Source organism: Gopherus evgoodei, chromosome 6 (assembly GCF_007399415.2).
Source record: "Gopherus evgoodei ecotype Sinaloan lineage chromosome 6, rGopEvg1_v1.p, whole genome shotgun sequence".
NCBI lineage: Eukaryota > Metazoa > Chordata > Testudines > Testudinidae > Gopherus > Gopherus evgoodei.
Window position 1 is genome coordinate 31,888,248 of NC_044327.1, and position 18,299 is coordinate 31,906,546.

Here is an 18,299-nt window from a genome sequence, read left to right on the forward strand (position 1 = left end):
ATAGGCGCTAGTTTCAAGTGTTCCCACCAAACTGGGGTTCGTACTTTAAGCTGCTATGGCGTATGGGCAAGAGCCAGTACGCAGCCGACCATACCGGCACGGGGTAGCTTCCCCAGGCCGGCAATTTAAAAGGGCCCTGGCCTCCGGGCAGCAGCCTGAGCCCCTGACCCTTTAAATCACCGCCAGAGCCCCGCTGCTGGAGCCCTGGGGTAGTGGCTGGGAGCCCCGGGACTCCGGTGGTGATTTAAAGGGCCGGGGCTCCCAGCCGCCACTTCTGCAGCCGGAGTCCCGGGCCCTTTAAATCGCTGCTAGAGCCCTGCTGCTGGAGCTCCAGGGTAGTGGCTGGAAACCCCAGGGCTCTAGCGACAATTTAAAGGACCTGGGGCTCCCAGCTGCTGCTACTGCATCCAGAGCCCTGGGCTGTTTAAATCGGGATTTAAAAGTCCCAGGGATTTAATGGCCTGGCCTCTTTGTGTTGAAGCTCCCCTGCCCCCCACTGAGGACCCCAGCCCTGTGTACTGGTAAGTCCCTTGAGTTACTTTCACCTCTGCTTAGGTGTCTATGCTACTCACATCCCATGATCAGTTCATGTTTCCCTGTGGTCAGCTCTTGGGCCTGGCCTCTAAGGGTACCCATTACTGGCACTGTCCTGCATTCGCAGGTCTATCTTCCAGTCTAAGGGGAGGCGCCACTAGGCCTAGGGTTCAAATAAAGTCAGGCAACAACAAATGACAATGCAAGAATGGGCATGAGGGTTACAGACTCACAAGCAGGGAACCAGAAGGGGACACCAAGCAGAGAACCCCAGACAGCGCCGTTTCTGTACCTATTGGGAATCCAGGGATGGGAGGGTACAAGCCCACCCACAGCTAAAAGTTCCTCCCACCCCAGCCTAAGGGGAGGCGCTACTGGATCCAAAGTCCAAGCAATTCCAGTGGACAACTAATGATAAAACAGGCATGAGGGTCACGGGACTATAAGTAGGGTTACCAGATAGCAACTGTGAAAAAGAGGGATGGGAGGGAGGGGTAGTAGGTGCCTATATTAGAAAAAACAGGATTGTCCTTTTAAAAATGTGACATGTGGTCACCCTAAGGTAGCCAGAGGGGGATACTAAGCAGAGGATCCCAGACAGCACCCATAGGCTGTTTTTGTAGGGGAGCTTGTAGGCTCTCCTTTTCTTCTAAGGTTCTTTTAATCCTTTCCTGGCCCAGCCAGAGTGGGGTGCCTTCATCTCAGCGCAGTGTCTCTATTCTGCCTTTTCACTGTAACCTACACCAAGCACTTTGGCTGCTTATTAGCATGCTAAATCTCTTCTTGCATTACAGTTCTTAGGCTCCTGTAACTTGATTCTCATCCACAGTGATGAGGTATTTCCCATGTAACACATGTATCCCTGGCATCAAAACACACCTTATAGGACAGTTCCCTTTTGTCAGTGCAGTCTGACATTTCTGAGCAGAGTTAGGTTCTAGATCACGTTAATTATTATTATTTGTAGTACAATAGCAGCTTGTGGCCCCAACTGAAATCCGGGACCCATTGTGCTAGGATAGATGAATGTACAATAAGACATAGTCCTTGTCTACCTCCTACACCTCAAGAGGTAAGGCTTAGATCCTGTAACTTATGTCTGGATGGAGCCTCACTTAACTCAATGTGGTTCTTAGTGCAAATCTTCACTTTCATGCAACAAATTTCAGGGCTGGGGGTCTGCACCTTTGTTACTTTAGTGTCACTTAGTGATTGAAGATTTGTTATCACTTGTTCAACAGGCTGTGTGAATTTCTCAAACAAGATAATGTAAGGCCACATGCATCTTATTAAAACAAGACTGATTAGGAAATAATATTAAAACAACTTCTAAGTTCTTATATCACACCCATCACTACACTGTATGAGCTTGGCTGAAAATCCCTAACATGTAAACATATCCAGCCCTAACTCAGTCAGAGCTCATCTAAAGAGGTACTAACCTATAGATAAGGAAAAGGACGATAACCAGCTTGTATCGTTAGCCAGCTGAGTGTTTCTTACAACTTCACCATAGCTTCCTGCCTACTAAACACTAACTCAAGTTTCAGACTCTTGGGCCTTGTAATGCTCCTCCACCAGTGGTAGCAATGGAAGAAACGGACGTGTAGACAATACTCACGTGAACTCAGGCATTCCTACCAGTATGTTTCGTAACCCTGTTCTGAGGAGCTGAGGGAGTGTGAGGAGCACATTACTAGCTCTGCTTCTGCTGCAGTCTCAGCTGGCTGCTGCTATTTCCACTTGGACTAACTTCTTGTGGTTCCTCAGAGCTAAATGTTTAGCCAATTGCTAGCTGAGTAACAGAGAGGGGAATATCAACTGGAGGTGAGGGGAAATGGCTCAGGATAGCATACGTAGCAGGGACCATGGCTGTGAGCATGGGTGATACTGTATGGGGAGCATGGTGAGGGAGCAGAGATTTTGTTCCCATTCAACAAAGCGCTGCTGAGACAATTACCAGCCAAGGAGCTTCAGAGCTGGAGTGTGTGAGGGGACCTGTGGGTTACTGAAGAGTGTGTGAGAGAAGACACTAAGCCAGCAAATTAAGTCTTCACTACAAAAATAGGTGCATCTTTACATCAAGAAAGCTATCTCAATGTAAAATCCTAATAGAGACAAAGCACTTTAGTTTTTACGCTGATGTAACTAGTGGAAATTAGCCTATGCCCTGCTCCTGGGGTTCACCTCCACTAGCAACATTTTAAATTGCAACACTATGGTTGTGCAATTTTAAATTATTGTTAGTCTTTTTATTTTCTCTGAGTGGGTTTATCTCCTGTGCTTTTAAAAAGAGATAACACAATATTATTGCAGTAATAACACAATGCCGTTTGGTATAAATGGCAGCATTTCAAAATAGGGGTTACAAAGTACTACAACTAATTATCTCAGATCATAGTTGACATCACATCATCAAGATTAGCTCCAGAAGAGCATGCTGATGTTCTTCATAAGTTCATGTTACTGCATCTGGTCATGAGAAATGCATGTGCTCTAGGCTCCAATCTTGCACACCTTTGCACACATCGGCCCCATGAGGTACTTAAGTACGAACTTAAATTTAAATACACCTCTATCCTGCTATAATGTGGTTATGGGGAACCAAAAATCCCTACTGCATTATAGCTGAAACCCCGTTATATCGGGGTAAGGGTAGCAGGGCACCGGTGGTGATTTAAAGAGCTCCAGGCTCCAGCTGCTGTGGGGAGCCCCAGGCCCTTTAAATCGACAGTGGAGCCCCACTGCCACCGCCCCGGGGTAGTGGTGGCGGGGCTCCAGCAGTGATTTAAAGGGCCCTGGGCTCCCCACAGCAGCCAGAGCCCCGGATCTTTTAAATTGCTGGCAAGCCCCACTGTCGCAGCCCCAGGGTAGTGGCGGCAGGGCTCCAGCTGTGATTTAAAGAGCTCTTTCTGAGTTGGTAATCAATATGTCCTTCTTTGGGATATGTTACCCATCATCAAACTTAACTCAGGATTGTCCCCATTGGCCCTCCCACATTTCCTCATCCTTTCCAGTCTCACATAATTCTTTTCTAGGTTTTGCAATCCTGCACTGCATCCTTTTGTCTTTGGATTCCACACTTATTCTTTATTCATCTAAGTAGTCTGTTTCCTTTACTGCACTTGTTGGCTTTGTGGATAAGCCTTTGTGTGTTCCAGTATCAAAAGCTTTTTCCTAGTCTAGGGTAATCATATCCATAGCTTCCCTGCTATGCTTCTTTTGTTTTTTCTTCACAAGATTATATCCTATTTTAAGGCATGATCTCTTTGTGACTCCATGGTGACTGTTTTTACAAATGACAGCATCTCTCCTATAAAGTCCTCCTCTCTTTTGTTTCTGATCACTGTATCCTGCATATATCCTCTAGCACAGTGGTTCTCAAACTTTTGTACTGATGACCCCTTTCATATACCAACTGTCTTGAGTGTGACCTCTCCCCCTTATAAATGAAAAACTATTAAAAATGCTGGAGGCAAAGCAGGGTTTGGGGTGGAGGCTGACAGCTTGCGACTGTGACCCTGAAGGGTCCTGACCCCCAGTTTGAGAACCCCTGCTCTAGCAGACATTCCCTCTACTTTCTCTGGGAGGCTGTCTCATCAGTAGTTAGGCACTCTAATTTTTCTTTGTCACCTATTCTACGGTGACTGAGTTCCTGTGATAGTTGAGAATTGTCCCTTTCCTATTTCTTTCCTTAAACACTAAGGGCACCAGAGTTTTCCTGACTGTCTCATTGCCTCCTGTGGGTTTCTGTTTGAAAGGGGTCAGTCTGGCCATGTACAAGAAAGCAGCCCTGTATTTGCGTCCTTAAAACTGCTGTTACTTCTACAGTGAAACACTGTTGGCTTCAGTGCAGTTATAGCAGGGTTGAATTTGACCCTAATTTGTGACTGATTGTTGAGATTTCCCATTACCTTTAGTATGTCCTGTTCACAAGTTATCTTGGTTTTAGATATTGTCTCATTCTGCTGTTCCTTCGCGTGTGGTTGTCACTGCAAAAATCTTTCCACCAGCTTGCGTCTTGTGGGCTAAATTTTCAAACGTGCCAGCTTCCTGTTACGATCATTTATGCAGAGGCCATAAGCTAGAGCTACACTGATGTCCTGTCAATTTAAATAAGCAAAAAGGAACAAAAGTTTCAAACTCAACAATTATGAGCAGCACAATGGATGGGAGTAAAAGCAAGTGGAGAGAGAACTGCACAATTGTCTGTATCTATTATACATCCATTCACCCATCTGATTTCCAGAAAATATAGCACAGAAAGGAGGAGGGAACAGATCAGTCCCTAAGCTGCAAGAGCAGGTTGCAGAAGACCAATCTGCTGGGCTGCAGATGACTTAAGGACCCATGGACAGATGTAGTAATTCAAGAATTTATTTTCCTGTGCATGGCAAGAAGAAGGGAAACGACCCACTCCTCCAGGAGAGATACAGATGCAGGACTAAAGGAAACACAAAAAGGACTGCAGAGGGTGGAAGTGATCACATAAGGAAGTTTCATCTGCAGATAGATATAATGTTGAAGTGTCCAGTTTGCATTCACTGTGCTCATGCACCAGGTTCAAATGTGGTTCCCTCCCAGGATTTAGAGGATAGCATCTAGACAAACAGAATAGCCATGGAGGAACAAAAATATCACTAGGTAAAGATAAACACCATTGTCCATACAGGGGACAGCACAGTGCTCCATGTCATAGGTGAGAGAAGCATGGTGAAATAAGACACACAGGAGGGGAAGTGAAGTGTGGCTCATTCATGTTGGAGGTGTAGGCACAATATCAATTACATGTACCTGCATATTGTTCAGGAGGTCACCATTCCTTCAGCCACTGTTGTCCAGGTATCAGAGGAATACTGGGCAGGCAACAAGCATGTTGCTATGGCAGCAATATACCCTCCCAGGAAGATCACTATAGGCTTCCATGTCATACTGCAGCATGTCACAATAACCCCACCCCAGCACACACCCTGACACTGCAGCACTGTGACTCTCCTGTGTCTATTCACAGGGACAAACACATCAGAGCTGATCCAAAAAGGACAATTTACAAGGAATGTGTGATCATAAGAACACACCAATGCCAGAGGGCTCGCTGGTATATAGCAGAGTGTCTCAGCTGGTCTGACCAGCTCATTGCACCTCACACAGTGTTGTCATGATATTAATTTAATGCGTGTCTTGTTGTATATCACTGGAAAACTAGTATCTCACTGATCATTAATAGCCTTGTGTGAAGTAGGCATGGTTAGGATACAAAGAATTATAAATGTGTACTGGAAATATGTTCTTAAAATGTGCCTGGCAGTAGACAAAGGAGTGTGGTTTTGTCTGCTTGAATGTTGGTTTCCAATGTAAATTGAGCAAGGAGAGATCATGGAAGCACATTTACATAAAAGGTGAACAAAGCGATCAAATTAGCGAGTGGGGAAGATAGCCACTTACCTGTCGTGACACGGGGAGGAGACTGCAAAAATTAATGTGATGCCAGCTCCCTGGAGGACACAGCAAGCTGAGTCCCCGGGAGGGCTTCCTGGCTTTGAAAACAAAAATAAACTTTCAGAATATAAACAGAGAAAAAGCCATTTTGGCATCCTTCATCTGAAAAGACAAACCAAACACTTTCAGCTATATGTTGGCTCTTGAGTAAAAACTGGCCAACCATGCTGGAAGAATGGGGGTGAGAAAACTACTTTAAATAAAAGACTCTCGTTTGTTAAGTTAGGTTTTGGTCTTAGTAAGTAATGTATGTTTGTTTGTTTGTAACCAATTCATTCTACATGACATCATTTAAAAATCTGTTCTTTGTTAGTAAGCGTAATCTTATTTTATTAAACAACCATCTTAGTGCAGTGTTTCAAACTGAGGAGTAAAATCTTCAGCCAAACTAACAGGCTGGTTCCGTGGACTGTCTCTTTAAAGGAGCAACACACTTGATAAGGATTTGTAACTGCTACAGTGAGAAGGGCTGAGCACGGCAGAAAAGACAGTTCTGGGGACACTTGAGACTGGAAGGGCTTTTGGTGTCACCCTCCAAGGAGTAACCAGGCTGGTGGAAGCTATGGTGAGGCTGTAAGCAGGCTGCTGATGCCAGGGCTCTGAGCCAAAGCTGCACAGCACAGAGGCATCCAAGGTTACAGAGCAGGGAGTGACACAACCCCTTATTGGTCTGGGTGAAACCCCCAAAGCATCACAGAATGATGTCAGGAAGAGCTGCATTATAGTTTATTTCTGGGGGCTTTGTAGAGTGAGTTATGATCCATATTTTCAAGCGGTAGGCCCTGACCCCAACAAAAGGGAAATGTGCATATCAACCAGTCTTGCACATGGTAAACACATTACCAAGACTTCTAAGGCTACCGTAACTAACTTATCTGTATTTACCCAGACTGTAGGACTCCAGCCAGTCCCAAACTCCCCAGCTAGTCCAGAGAACCTGCCGATGGAGGAGTTGTGTCATTCTTCTGAGTACCAGGTCAGTTTTTTCTGTGATGATGTAATTAGCATGGTAGGTAATCTGCATATGAATAGAGTAGAGCTTTTTTCTGTCTCTGAAGGAGATTTCAATGACTGAAGGTACCCTTAGGAGGAACACAAGTACAGCATTCATCACAGGTGGCCACATTTTATAGGACTTGCCATCTGCTGGTGGGAGGAAATCAATATAAATTAAACCTCTTGAGAATGGCATAAAGAAACTGATTAACACAGGTGTAGATGGCAGACTGGTTTAGTCCTGTGATGGCCACCACTCAATCTCTGAAATACTCCTGTTGTGAAGGAATCTCAGAGCTGAGGTGATTTTGACTACTACAGGTAACGTATGGCTCTTCTGTGTTTGACTCTCAAAACCTGGCCAACACCTCAGAGAAATGCAGGACAACTGCAGAGTTAAACTTGTACCTTCAGATGATTTCTTCCTCAGATAAATCCAAGAAGCCTTCCCCATCACCCCCCGAGTGGGTCCTGTTAGCAGAGAACAGTTTGATTCTTTGTTTTGCCTGGGTCATTTGGGCCCCTTCCTTCACCTTCCCTGATCTCTCGTCCTTCAGGGACCTCAGTGTCCAGTGTCACTCAAAATGTTTACAGGTTTCATGCTGTCTCTGTCACCAGTTGACAGTTGGTTCTGGTTTTCCTATATCTGCCCCATAAAACATGGTGGGATTAATAAGGCAAGTGTGGGCTTCTCACTGTATACAGATTAGACTAAATTCTGCTTCTCCCAGTGTGATTGGTTGAAAATTCCATGGTGTGCACATTTTTCCTAGCCCCACTCACCCATATCGCTCCTGGCAGGTGCAATTCTCTTGTGCCTCCGTTGCATCTCTGAAAATACTCAGCAACCCAAGTTCTACTTGCACCTGTAAATGCGGAGGCAAAAACCCACTGTAATGGTGCAAAGCCTTTGAAAATTTAGCTTTACTGCGTTACAAGTTCATAAACTGCTTCTCTTTACTTATAGGTGTCCTGCTAAATTCTAATAGAATTAGTACTGTGTGGTGTATTGGTTCATTCTGGTGTTGCTATTAACTTTTATCAGTGGTGTTTTTCTTGTTTTGACATTGCTTTTGAAGAGAACTACAATCACTGAAAATATAACACTTCGGCTACCCAGGGAGATGATCTTTGAATCCTTGTCTGTAGCTGGACATCCTTCAAAAATGTTTGATCAGGGGATTTCCACTGGAACTGTTACCATGAATCACTGAGCTCCTGACTTGTGCAATGAGAGAAAGTAGAAATAAAAATGACCTTTTATGTTGTCTAGTCCAGTCTGTTCCTCTAGCAATGCAGGCTTGTTCCGTATAGCACCGTTTCCAGTGCTTTGTTCAATACAGTTTTGAATTATTTAAAGTAGTATTTCCCAAATGTTTGAAAGCTTCAGGAAAATGAAACCAATCACATACCTCCTGCAGTCCTGCCATAAGTTCTTAGCAGCCTACAACTTTTAATTTATACATCTTCTGTGCTCCATGCTTTTGCAAACACTGTATAGATCTTGATAATATGACACTTCATTATCATACTATCACTAACAGGCCCTAACTAAGCTCAAGGGTCCCACAAACACATGGGATGGCTGTGTTTTAGAAGTCTGTAACATATACCCGTTAAATATACTGTGTGATTGTTATCAGGGTAAAGCATTAATTAATAAAGATACAAGTAACCACAAATGTTTCCCTAGGGCTTGCTATAAAAGGAAGCTATTGTGAAGAAGGCTACCAGGGGGGTTATGGAAAAAACATATTTAAGGAAAAGTTATGACAGGAGAAGTTAAAGGGCAGTGAGGACTGAGTGATATGAACCCATTCACACTCCCTCTATTTATACCTTGGTTTCCTTGGTGTAGAAAAAGAAGACTGGGCCACATTTTCAGCTGGTGTAAATCAGTGTAATTCTGTGGACTTCATTGGAGATATGCTGACTTAAAACATCTGAGGATCTACCCTTAAAAGCTTTGGAAAGGAAATCAAATTTTAGGGGTAACAACATTGCAAGATTCCCTTTGTTGCATCAGAAATTAGATCCTCTGGGGTCTCTTCCCCAATCCCTCCATCCTTTGATGGCTCCACATCTCAGTGAGTCTCTCTTCAGCTGAACAGGGCCAGATTTGGTTCTCTCAGGAGCATGTTAGTGTCAGAGCAGACGTTGCACAGTGTCCCTTTGAGAAGAAATCAGCTTAGAACATGAGATACTGTTGTGCAACTAAGTAATGTGTCAAATGTTAATGAACCTTGTTAAACTCCATTGGACCTTAGCTCCGATGATATGATTCATAAGAAATGACTCATCTGTTGCTGTAATACAAAGGTCACTACCCTGCTAAATCAAACAATGTTGTTTGGACTGACTTTTAGTTAATGAAATGTACTGCAGACAGTTGGCATGGTCCACCAGAGTTATATATCGTGTAACTGGGGTGATATGGTCTTGCCAGTCAACATAGAGCTGCAAATCAAGGGAGCAAGTTTCTAAATCCAACTGTAACACTAATTCAGTGTATCTTGGGACAAGTCACTTGATTTCTCACTGTCACCTGTAAAAAGTTTCACAGGGATGTTGTGAGGTTTAATCTATTTGCTTAATTAATCAAAGGCTTCATAAAGTTCTTTTGCGATCCTCTGGTGAAAGGTGCTCTGTAAACAATACATTCTTAGTGATAATGTAGTGCTATTCATCCATAGTTCTTAAAGTGCTTTACAAAGGATAGTATAATTATCCCAGTTTCACAGATGGGAAAACGGAGGTAGAGATAACAATATAATTACTAATTATTATTATTGTTATTTTATTATTCTTTAATTAGTCTATAAGAATAAACTGTCAGTTTTAGGCAACTTGTTCATACAGTTTTACATAGGATAATTAAAGCACTCACTCTGTTAAGAGTGGGTTTCATGGATGTTGTAGAGAGAGGGGATCAAAACACAATACTAAGATCTAACCAAGCACCATCAGATTTTGGGAAAGATTTAATTCTGATCCAAAGTTTGTTATCAGGCCTATCTATAACTGTAGATAGATATATTTGTGCAACACAGGTACAAGGGAGGTCTGACTGAAGGTGAAAGTTGGCCTGGTCACCATGAAGATGGACAAAGAAGGATGCATGTAAGCAATCTCTGACCAACTGCTGCACTTTCATGGCATTCCAGTTGGGACAGAAGTAACTGCAAAGAGGCTGTGGGGTAGAGAGGACAGTTGCATTCAAAACAAAGCTCATGGCTGATCCAGAGAGACCAATCACCAGGGAGGGGAGGTTACTGGCAAAAAGGTCTCCTGATTGGAAGCTCCCAGACAGGCCCAAATCTACTCTACAATGAGCTATTTAAACCACTGTGATGCCTCTGTACATTGGTCCCACTTTCTGAGGTGCTCTGTAGTTTAGTTCTGTAGTAGGGGTGATGGCTTTAAATTCAAAATGCAGAGGACTGCCATGAGAGACAGCAGTGAAGATAGGATGCAAATTTCACCTCTGGCGGAAATTCTGTTCCTGATGTCTAAATGTTAATTGCTGTAGTCTGTTATGAGATACTTTTTCAAGGGCAGCTGGTTTATTAATGGTTAGTAAACAACAATTGGTTTTGGCACTGATTTGAAATTCTACTTTGATATTGTCATCTAAGATTTTAAGGCCCTGCTTTTGACCTAAATCCTGAGCTTTGAGCACAGTCCGAACATCTGCACTATATGCTGAAGCATTCACTTGGGGCTGAGAGGGGTAAGGCGGCAACATCCCTCTGGGCCGTAGAGTGGCAGAACTGCTGCTTTTCAATGGCTATTCTGTTTCAGGGCTTGAATAAACACTTGTGTTGCTTGTGGTCCTCTGAGTGGCAGAATGGTCTGTGGATTGGTGTGAAAGTGGCTCTACTAGCTCCAGATACCCCGAATCTTTCATGTGCAATAACTGGAGGGACCACCCTGACACAGGGATTGTGTGGCATGCAGGGGATGTAAGATTCCACATGGGCTCCCTGTCCACTGCTATGCTATGCAGTGGCACTGCTCTAGTTCCACTGCTAGAGGGCCCTCTGCAGAGGGGGGAAGGGCAAGTTTTAGCCTTTTATGCATACAGCTAGGTTCTGATCTATTGATCACTCTTCCTTTTGCCATTCTGTCACTGGAGCTTGGTTAAAAGTGCCCCTACCTCATTGCCAGCAAACGAGAATAACTCCCTGCTCAGGGATTAAGCCAGTGCTCACTGAAGTCAGTGGAAAGATTCCTGTTAACATTAATGGATGCTGGATCAAATCTTAAGCTCCTGAGGCCTTGTCTTTACTCAGGAATAAAAGGTGTTTTCTCAACTGAGTTAACTAACTCAAGATAAAATCCTAGTGCAGACAAGGCAGTTTGTAGGTTTCACATGAGGTAGCAGATTGAATTAAAGACTATGGGAGTGTGACAGGTTGCCTGGCTCTTTATGACAAGCTGGGCTCAGTCTTGCCTGTGATGGAGATTTAATTATAATGACTGACCCCAACTGTGGGTTTTCAGACAGATGACTACTTAAAGAGAGCTGTGAACACACTCTTGGGAGAACAGGAGCTATGTCTCTGGAAAGGGTCTGGTGAAGAACTACAAGGAGCAGGTCAGGCTAGAGAACTTGCTGAGAATCATCCATCTTATTTCCGGGATCCTTTAGTCCCCAAACCATATGTATTCCTCCCACAGCTCCTAAATACAAGATGATCAATGATTCTCCCCAGGTCTTGAATTGGGCTGGGTAGGCCACCCCGTGACCTGGTACTTTTTATTAGGCTGCCATTTTGTGAATGGCCAGTTTGTAATTTTCACATAGTAACAGTTTGAGGTAAAGATTTGGGGAAGCCTAGGGTTTATCTTGATGTGTTAGCTTGTATTGGCACTGCCTTATCTTCACTGGAATTTTACCTCATCTTAGTTACCATGTGTTAACTAATAGGAGGTAAGAACACCTTTTTGCTTGATGAAAACAAGGCCAGGATTTCATTCTACGCTTCTCTATACTAGGAAGACATAGCCTTAGAGGTGTGACCTGTCCCATTCACCTCAATGAGGCTTAAGTCAGAGGTCCAGTAATTATCATTTATCTGTGAATATTGTTAACTGCTTCATTGCTGACCAAAGCAAGGAGGGATCTGCAGACTCTACATGAGCAACCTTCCACTTTGTTGCCCAGGGGGAGGGGGTGTTGAGCCCCGCAGATCCCACCTCACCAAAGAGGAACCAGCAGATCATGAGCAATCACAGTTTCAGCATCTGTGAAATCTCTGTGAGTGGCAACTCACTTGGGTAGCTCAAGCAGGTGGAAATTGGCTTGTGGACAGAGTTTGGGAAAGTACTACTATTTCACAAACGCTACCCAATTTGAGCCCAGGTTCTCCCATTCTTTATTACATTAGTTGCCAAGTCTCCAGTGACTTTTGTAATAGTTATTGCTCTTTTTTTCCCCTTGTCAAAATCCTGCTCTAGATACACAATCTTGGTAGCACTGTGGGAATGCAGGTTTTTGGCTAACCTGCTCTACAAAAAATCTGCTCACTATATAGAGTCAAAATTCACCCCCATCCTGAGGCGTGGCTTTCTTTAGAAAGAAAACAATAAGGTAAAAAAGCACCCATCCACCCTTCTCCCCAGAGTTGGTGGCTCCTAGGGTTTCTCCCTCAAAACTGCTCAGGTTAAATCCCAGATTCTCCCTTTCTAAAGAACCAGGCCGACTGGATGTGGAAGGTAAGAAACCATATGCTTCAGTGGGTCTGAAAAACCCACTCACCCTTTTCCTGCAGCATCAACACCTGCTAACGTGGTGGGGACTGGGGTGCGTCAGGCTTGTTGCAGAGCCTTACCATGACTGTGTCATATTTAATCACTGGACCTTTTGCTGACTTCTCTGTACCTTTCTCCTTGCTATTTTCAAAAGTCCTAAGGCCTCCTGTATCAGAACCTATGTCCACGGATCACCAAAGATGACAAGGAAAGGGAACAGTTTGAGTAACTAATGACAACAATCCCCTGCCTCACCCCCTTTCTTTATCAGTTGCCTGGGAGGTAACCACACTGATACAAATACTGAGGACATAAATATTAGGGAACAAATGTATAATCCTTGACCTCTCCAGCCCTTTACAACTAACAGATATCCAATGTCAATGGCCTAACTCTTGTTATATCCCTCCAGTAGGCCCTCACTAACAATGCCATCTTTCTTATCAAGTTCGAGGATCATGGAGCTTGCAACAGAAACAAACATTACAGATACCTTCACAAATATATCTGCAGGCCCTGACATGCCTAAGCATTTGCTGGCGCAAGGGTTCCATTTTAGAATTTAAAAAAACCTGTGGGTGTTACAACAGCCTCCCAAATATGACCATCCTTTCAGAATTGCCTGGGTGCTTCTCAACCGCCACCACCACGTACCATCTTGCATCTCCTAGAAGATTTTATAAGTGTCAGCTTTTCATTCCCTGTTTTCCACCTTTCATCTCCTAGGTCGATGTTTTTCCATCCTCCAATTTGTAATGAAGATTTAGGCATCTCTTATTTAAAAAAAAATCTTAGGTCCTTCAGCCAAAATTTATTGCAAAAGGAAGCATACTAATATTTTCCCTTTCTTTGTAAACTTACTTTTCCCAGAAGGAATTCAGTTGTATCAATATGATCCTAGCAACCTCAGACCTAAAGTCTGTCCTTTTAATTACACCATAAAAAACCATTAAATCTAGGAACTATTAACTAATGGGAGTTACAGCTGCAAATTCCTCACACACCGGAAGAAGCCATGCATAATTCTCATTCTCTACTATTAACTCTCTGCATCACTACATATTTCTAAATTCACTCTGCTTTCTTCAGGCACATTGATGGCACTTTCTGTGGAGAACTGGAACAGCAACATCCTCTACCATAAAAATACTTTGCATTTACAAAAGGTGGGCCAGGTGTGCCTGGAGCAGTTGGGCAAGGAGATTGCAATGCTGGTTCTAATCCATTTTTACAAGCTTATGCTTCTGAGTAGGCCAAGCATTGGTCTGCTTCCTAGTGTAAATTAGTGTAGCTGAGGACCATAACAATTATCATCTGTAGTACAGTAGCACTGAGAGGCCCTAGCTTAGAACAGGGCCCCATTCTTGCAAGGTGTTGTACAAACATATAGTGAGAAACAGTCCCTGCGCTGCAGAATTTACTGTCTAAAGAAATTGGGCAGACAAAGGGTGGGCAAAGGGAAATATTATCCCAGTTTTTACAAATAGGAAACTGAAGCACAAAGAGATTAAATACTGATCCAAATCCCATTGATGCCAATGAAAAGACTCCCTTTGACCTCAAGGGTCTTTCAATTACCCCCTAATATCTACACACCATTGTAAACCCAGGTCTGTGGGACCCAGGCTTGTGGACTTGGTGTTTAGAAGCCTACTCTTGAGCAGCCACCCTACCTTGTCAATCTGGGCTACAGTTGCTGGACCTGGGTCTCACAGCTGTGCTTCCATGTCCATACTGCACTACACAGACTTTCTGACTCAGATCTGCAGTTTGAGCTGCATCCACACTGAAAAATGATAAGGCTTGGACTAGGGCTTGGCCTCTGACTCACCCTTATAGCAGGTCCTGAATGCTTGCTGACCAGAGACAGACTGAGATCTGTGTAGGTTGAAGTGGGCTTGGGCTAGAACCTAAACCAGGGCCCAGGTTTAGTGGGCAATGTAGAGATATCTTAAAGTGACATGCCAAAGGTCACACACACAGTCTGTGGAAGAGCTGGGAACTGAGCCTAACCACTGGACTATTAAGTATAACGGGGACACCAATTCCTCATTTTGGAGTGGGAGGTTGGTTTTTGTGAGAATCTGGCTTTTCATTTCCTTTGCTTTTATTAAAGATAACCCAAATGTAATGTTTTGTTTAACTCAAAATGAAATTGTTACGACTTTTTCGATTTGCTAAAAAAATTGAAAAATTTCAGTTTTTGTTCTAGTTTAACCACTTTTTTTTTAAACTGCCAGTGAATTGAAAAAATCACTTATTCATAAGCTTTCTACTCCTGGTCTCCCACAGTACATATCAACTTTTTATGTGATTAGACCTCTACTGTTATCCAAATTAGACACAGCTTTTGGGTTCCTGGCAAATTTCCAACAGTCTGTATTTAGGTTAAAAACTGAGAGTCCCTGCACTAAAGGCTTAGGTAATAGCTAGTTATACAAATATATAAGTATTATTAATGTTGATCTTTTTGACTTAACTTGACTGCATTTTGATACGTTTTTTGATTCTCTTCACCCTATGTTTCTGACCTGTTTTTCTTAGGAAGCCTTTTTCTAAGTATAAAAATAAAATTGAACCAAGTAAAGTTGTTCTCTTCTTTATTGACACAGATTTGCTTATGAGAGTCTATTCTACTCCTTTCTTCCACATCTTAACTTTAACTCCATCCTGGAGGTGTTGTCCAGATCTCTTGCATTCTTCCTAGGGACATACCACTGGCATGCCTTTCTGAGTAAGAGTCAAATATGGCTATTTTCTCTGGAGAACTCTGTGTTAATGCTTGGACCGTACTTATGGCTGAACTGAAGTGAAATGGGTTAAAAGAACATTCCAAAATGCCTCACAATTACTGTAGAACTAATGTTTGTTTTTATGAAAAAGGAAAGATACAGTATTTGAATGGTAAGCTATTTTCAAAGCATTTCAGTTTCTGCATGTTTCATGTGTGCTATTTCAGTGTTATACATATTTGCTACATTTTTATATGGTCTGGAAAATGATTTTTATGCAATTGTCTTTGACTTTATAATGGATTTACAGAAGTCACTGTAGACATGAATGTTTTTTTTACAAAGTTAAAATGTTATTTCCAAAAAATACTTCTGATTTCTTATTACTGACTTCTAAGAAACTATTAGTATCAGAATAATCTATGTGTATTGTTTAAATATACTGAATATATTTTATTTAGATATACTCAGTGCTATATGATATGTTTAGATCATTTGGATTTACAGTGTTTATAAGAAAATATGATTGATTTTTAGACTCACTATTTCTCCCATTGATTTAAATGAAATTTATATCATTGACATTGAAGAGAACAGGAGCAGAACTTTAAAGGAAAAAAAATCAAGAACAACCATGGAGTGAAATGTATTCCAACTATACATGTAAAATGATGGGATCTAAATTAGCTGTTACCACTCAAGAAAGAGATCTTGGAGTCATTGTGGATAGTTCTCTGAAAATATCTGCTCAATGTGCAGCGGCAGTCAAAAAAGCGAAAAGAATGTTGGGAATCATTAAGAAAGGGATAGATAATAAGATAGAAAATATCATATTGCCTCCATATAAATCCATGGTATGCCCACATCTTAAATACTGTGTGCAGATGTGGTTCCCCATCTCAAAAAAGATATATTGGACTTGGAAAAGGTTCAGAAAATGGCAACAAAAATGATTAGGGGTATGGAACAGCTGCCTTATAAGGAGACATTAATAAGACTGGGACTTTTCATCTTGGAAAAGAGACAACTAAGGAGGGATATGATAGAGTTCTATAAAATCATGACTGGTGTGAAGAAAATAAGGAAGTGTTATGTACTCCTTCTCATAACACAAGAACTAGGGTCCACCAAATGAAATTAATAGGCAGCAGGTTTAAAACAAACACAAGAAAGTAATTTTTCACACAATACACAGTCAACCTGTGGAACTCCTTGCCAGAGGATGTTGTGAAGGCCAAGACTATAACAGGGTTCAAAAAAGAGCTAGATAAATTCATGGAGGATAGGTCCATCAGTGGCGATTAGCCGTAATGGGCAGGGATGGTGTCCCTAGCTTCTGTTTGCCAGAAGCTGGGAATGGGTGACAAAAGCTGGGAATGGGTGACAGATAATCATGAAGTGATTGACTGATGATGATTATCTGTTCTGTTCATTCCCTCTAGACTGAGGCACCTGGCATTAGCCACTGTTGGAAGACAGGATACTGGGCTAGTTGGATCTTTAGTCTGACCCAGTATGATTGTTCTTATGAAGAAGTGTCTGATGTTTCTTCTAACATTTGAATGTTCATGCCTATATTAAAGTTGATGCTGAATGTCTAGTAGCTGATTCATAGATTCTAGGACTGGAAGGGACCTCGAGAGGTCATCAAGTCCAGTCCCCTGCCCTCATGGCAGGACCAAATACTGTCTAGACCATCCCTGATTGACATTTATCTAACCTACTCTTAAATATCTCCAGAGATGGAGATTCCACAACCTCCCTAGGCAATTTGTTCCAGTGTTTAACCACTCTGACAGTTAAGAACTTTTTCCTAATGTCCAACCTAAACCTCCCTTGCTGCAGTTGAAGCCCGTTGCTTCTTGTTCTATCCTTAGAGGCTAAGGTGAACAAGTTTTCTCCCTCCTCCTTCTGACACCCTTTTAGATACCTGAAAACTGCTGTCATGTCCCCTCTCAGTCTTCTCTTTTCCAAACTAAACAAACCCAATTCTTTCAGCCTTCCTTCATAGGTCATGTTGTCAAGACCTTTAATCATTCTTGTTGCTCTTCTCTGGACCCTCTCCAATTTCTCCACATCTTTCTTGAAACCTGGTGCCCAGAACTGGACACAATACTCCAGTTGAGGCCTAATCAGCACAGAGTAGAGCGGAAGAATGACTTCTCGTGTCTTGCTCACAACACACCTGTTAATGCATCCCAGAATCACGTTTGCTTTTTTTGCAACAGCATCACACTGTTGACTCATATTTAGCTTGTGGTCCACTATAACCCCTAAATCCTTTTCTGACGTACTCCTTCCTAGACAGTCTCTTCTCATTTTGTATGTGTATGTGTGGTGCAATATTTGTTTTCCCTACTCCATTCTACAGCACTGTTTCTTATTATCTGGAAAGTGTATAGCATATTCTGGGCACTTCTACCATATAAATACATAATAAAAAGAACTAACAAGACTTTGTGATGGTTCTAATTATTATATACTTTAGGTGCCTCGTGATGTGCTTCTAGCATATCCAAGGAGTGCATTGAACAGCACTTAATGTTTTCATCTAACCATTCAAATTAGCTAATGGGAAAAAAAAATGTGAACAAGGTGCAAACAGACATTGTGGCCCCAATGCAACAAAGTATTTGAGTAGCCACTGAGGCCACTCACATACTTAAAGTTAAGTGCATAGTTAAGTGCTTTGCTCCAAATTGAGGCCTACCTACCAAAGACATATTATGCACCTGCTACCAAGAAGCTCCAAGGATCTGTGTATAGCATTGTGGGAGATGTGCA

The 18,299-nt window shown here is 42.5% G+C and overlaps 1 long non-coding RNA gene across 1 annotated transcript; it reads left to right on the plus strand.

The window, feature by feature from the left end:
* Positions 1-293: 293 nt before the first annotated feature.
* Positions 294-8,883, plus strand: LOC115653463. Its single transcript, XR_004000929.1, has 3 exons — positions 294-521; positions 6,923-7,009; positions 8,109-8,883. It is a non-coding gene; the product is annotated as an uncharacterized LOC115653463 (long non-coding RNA).
* Positions 8,884-18,299: the final 9,416 nt, after the last annotated feature.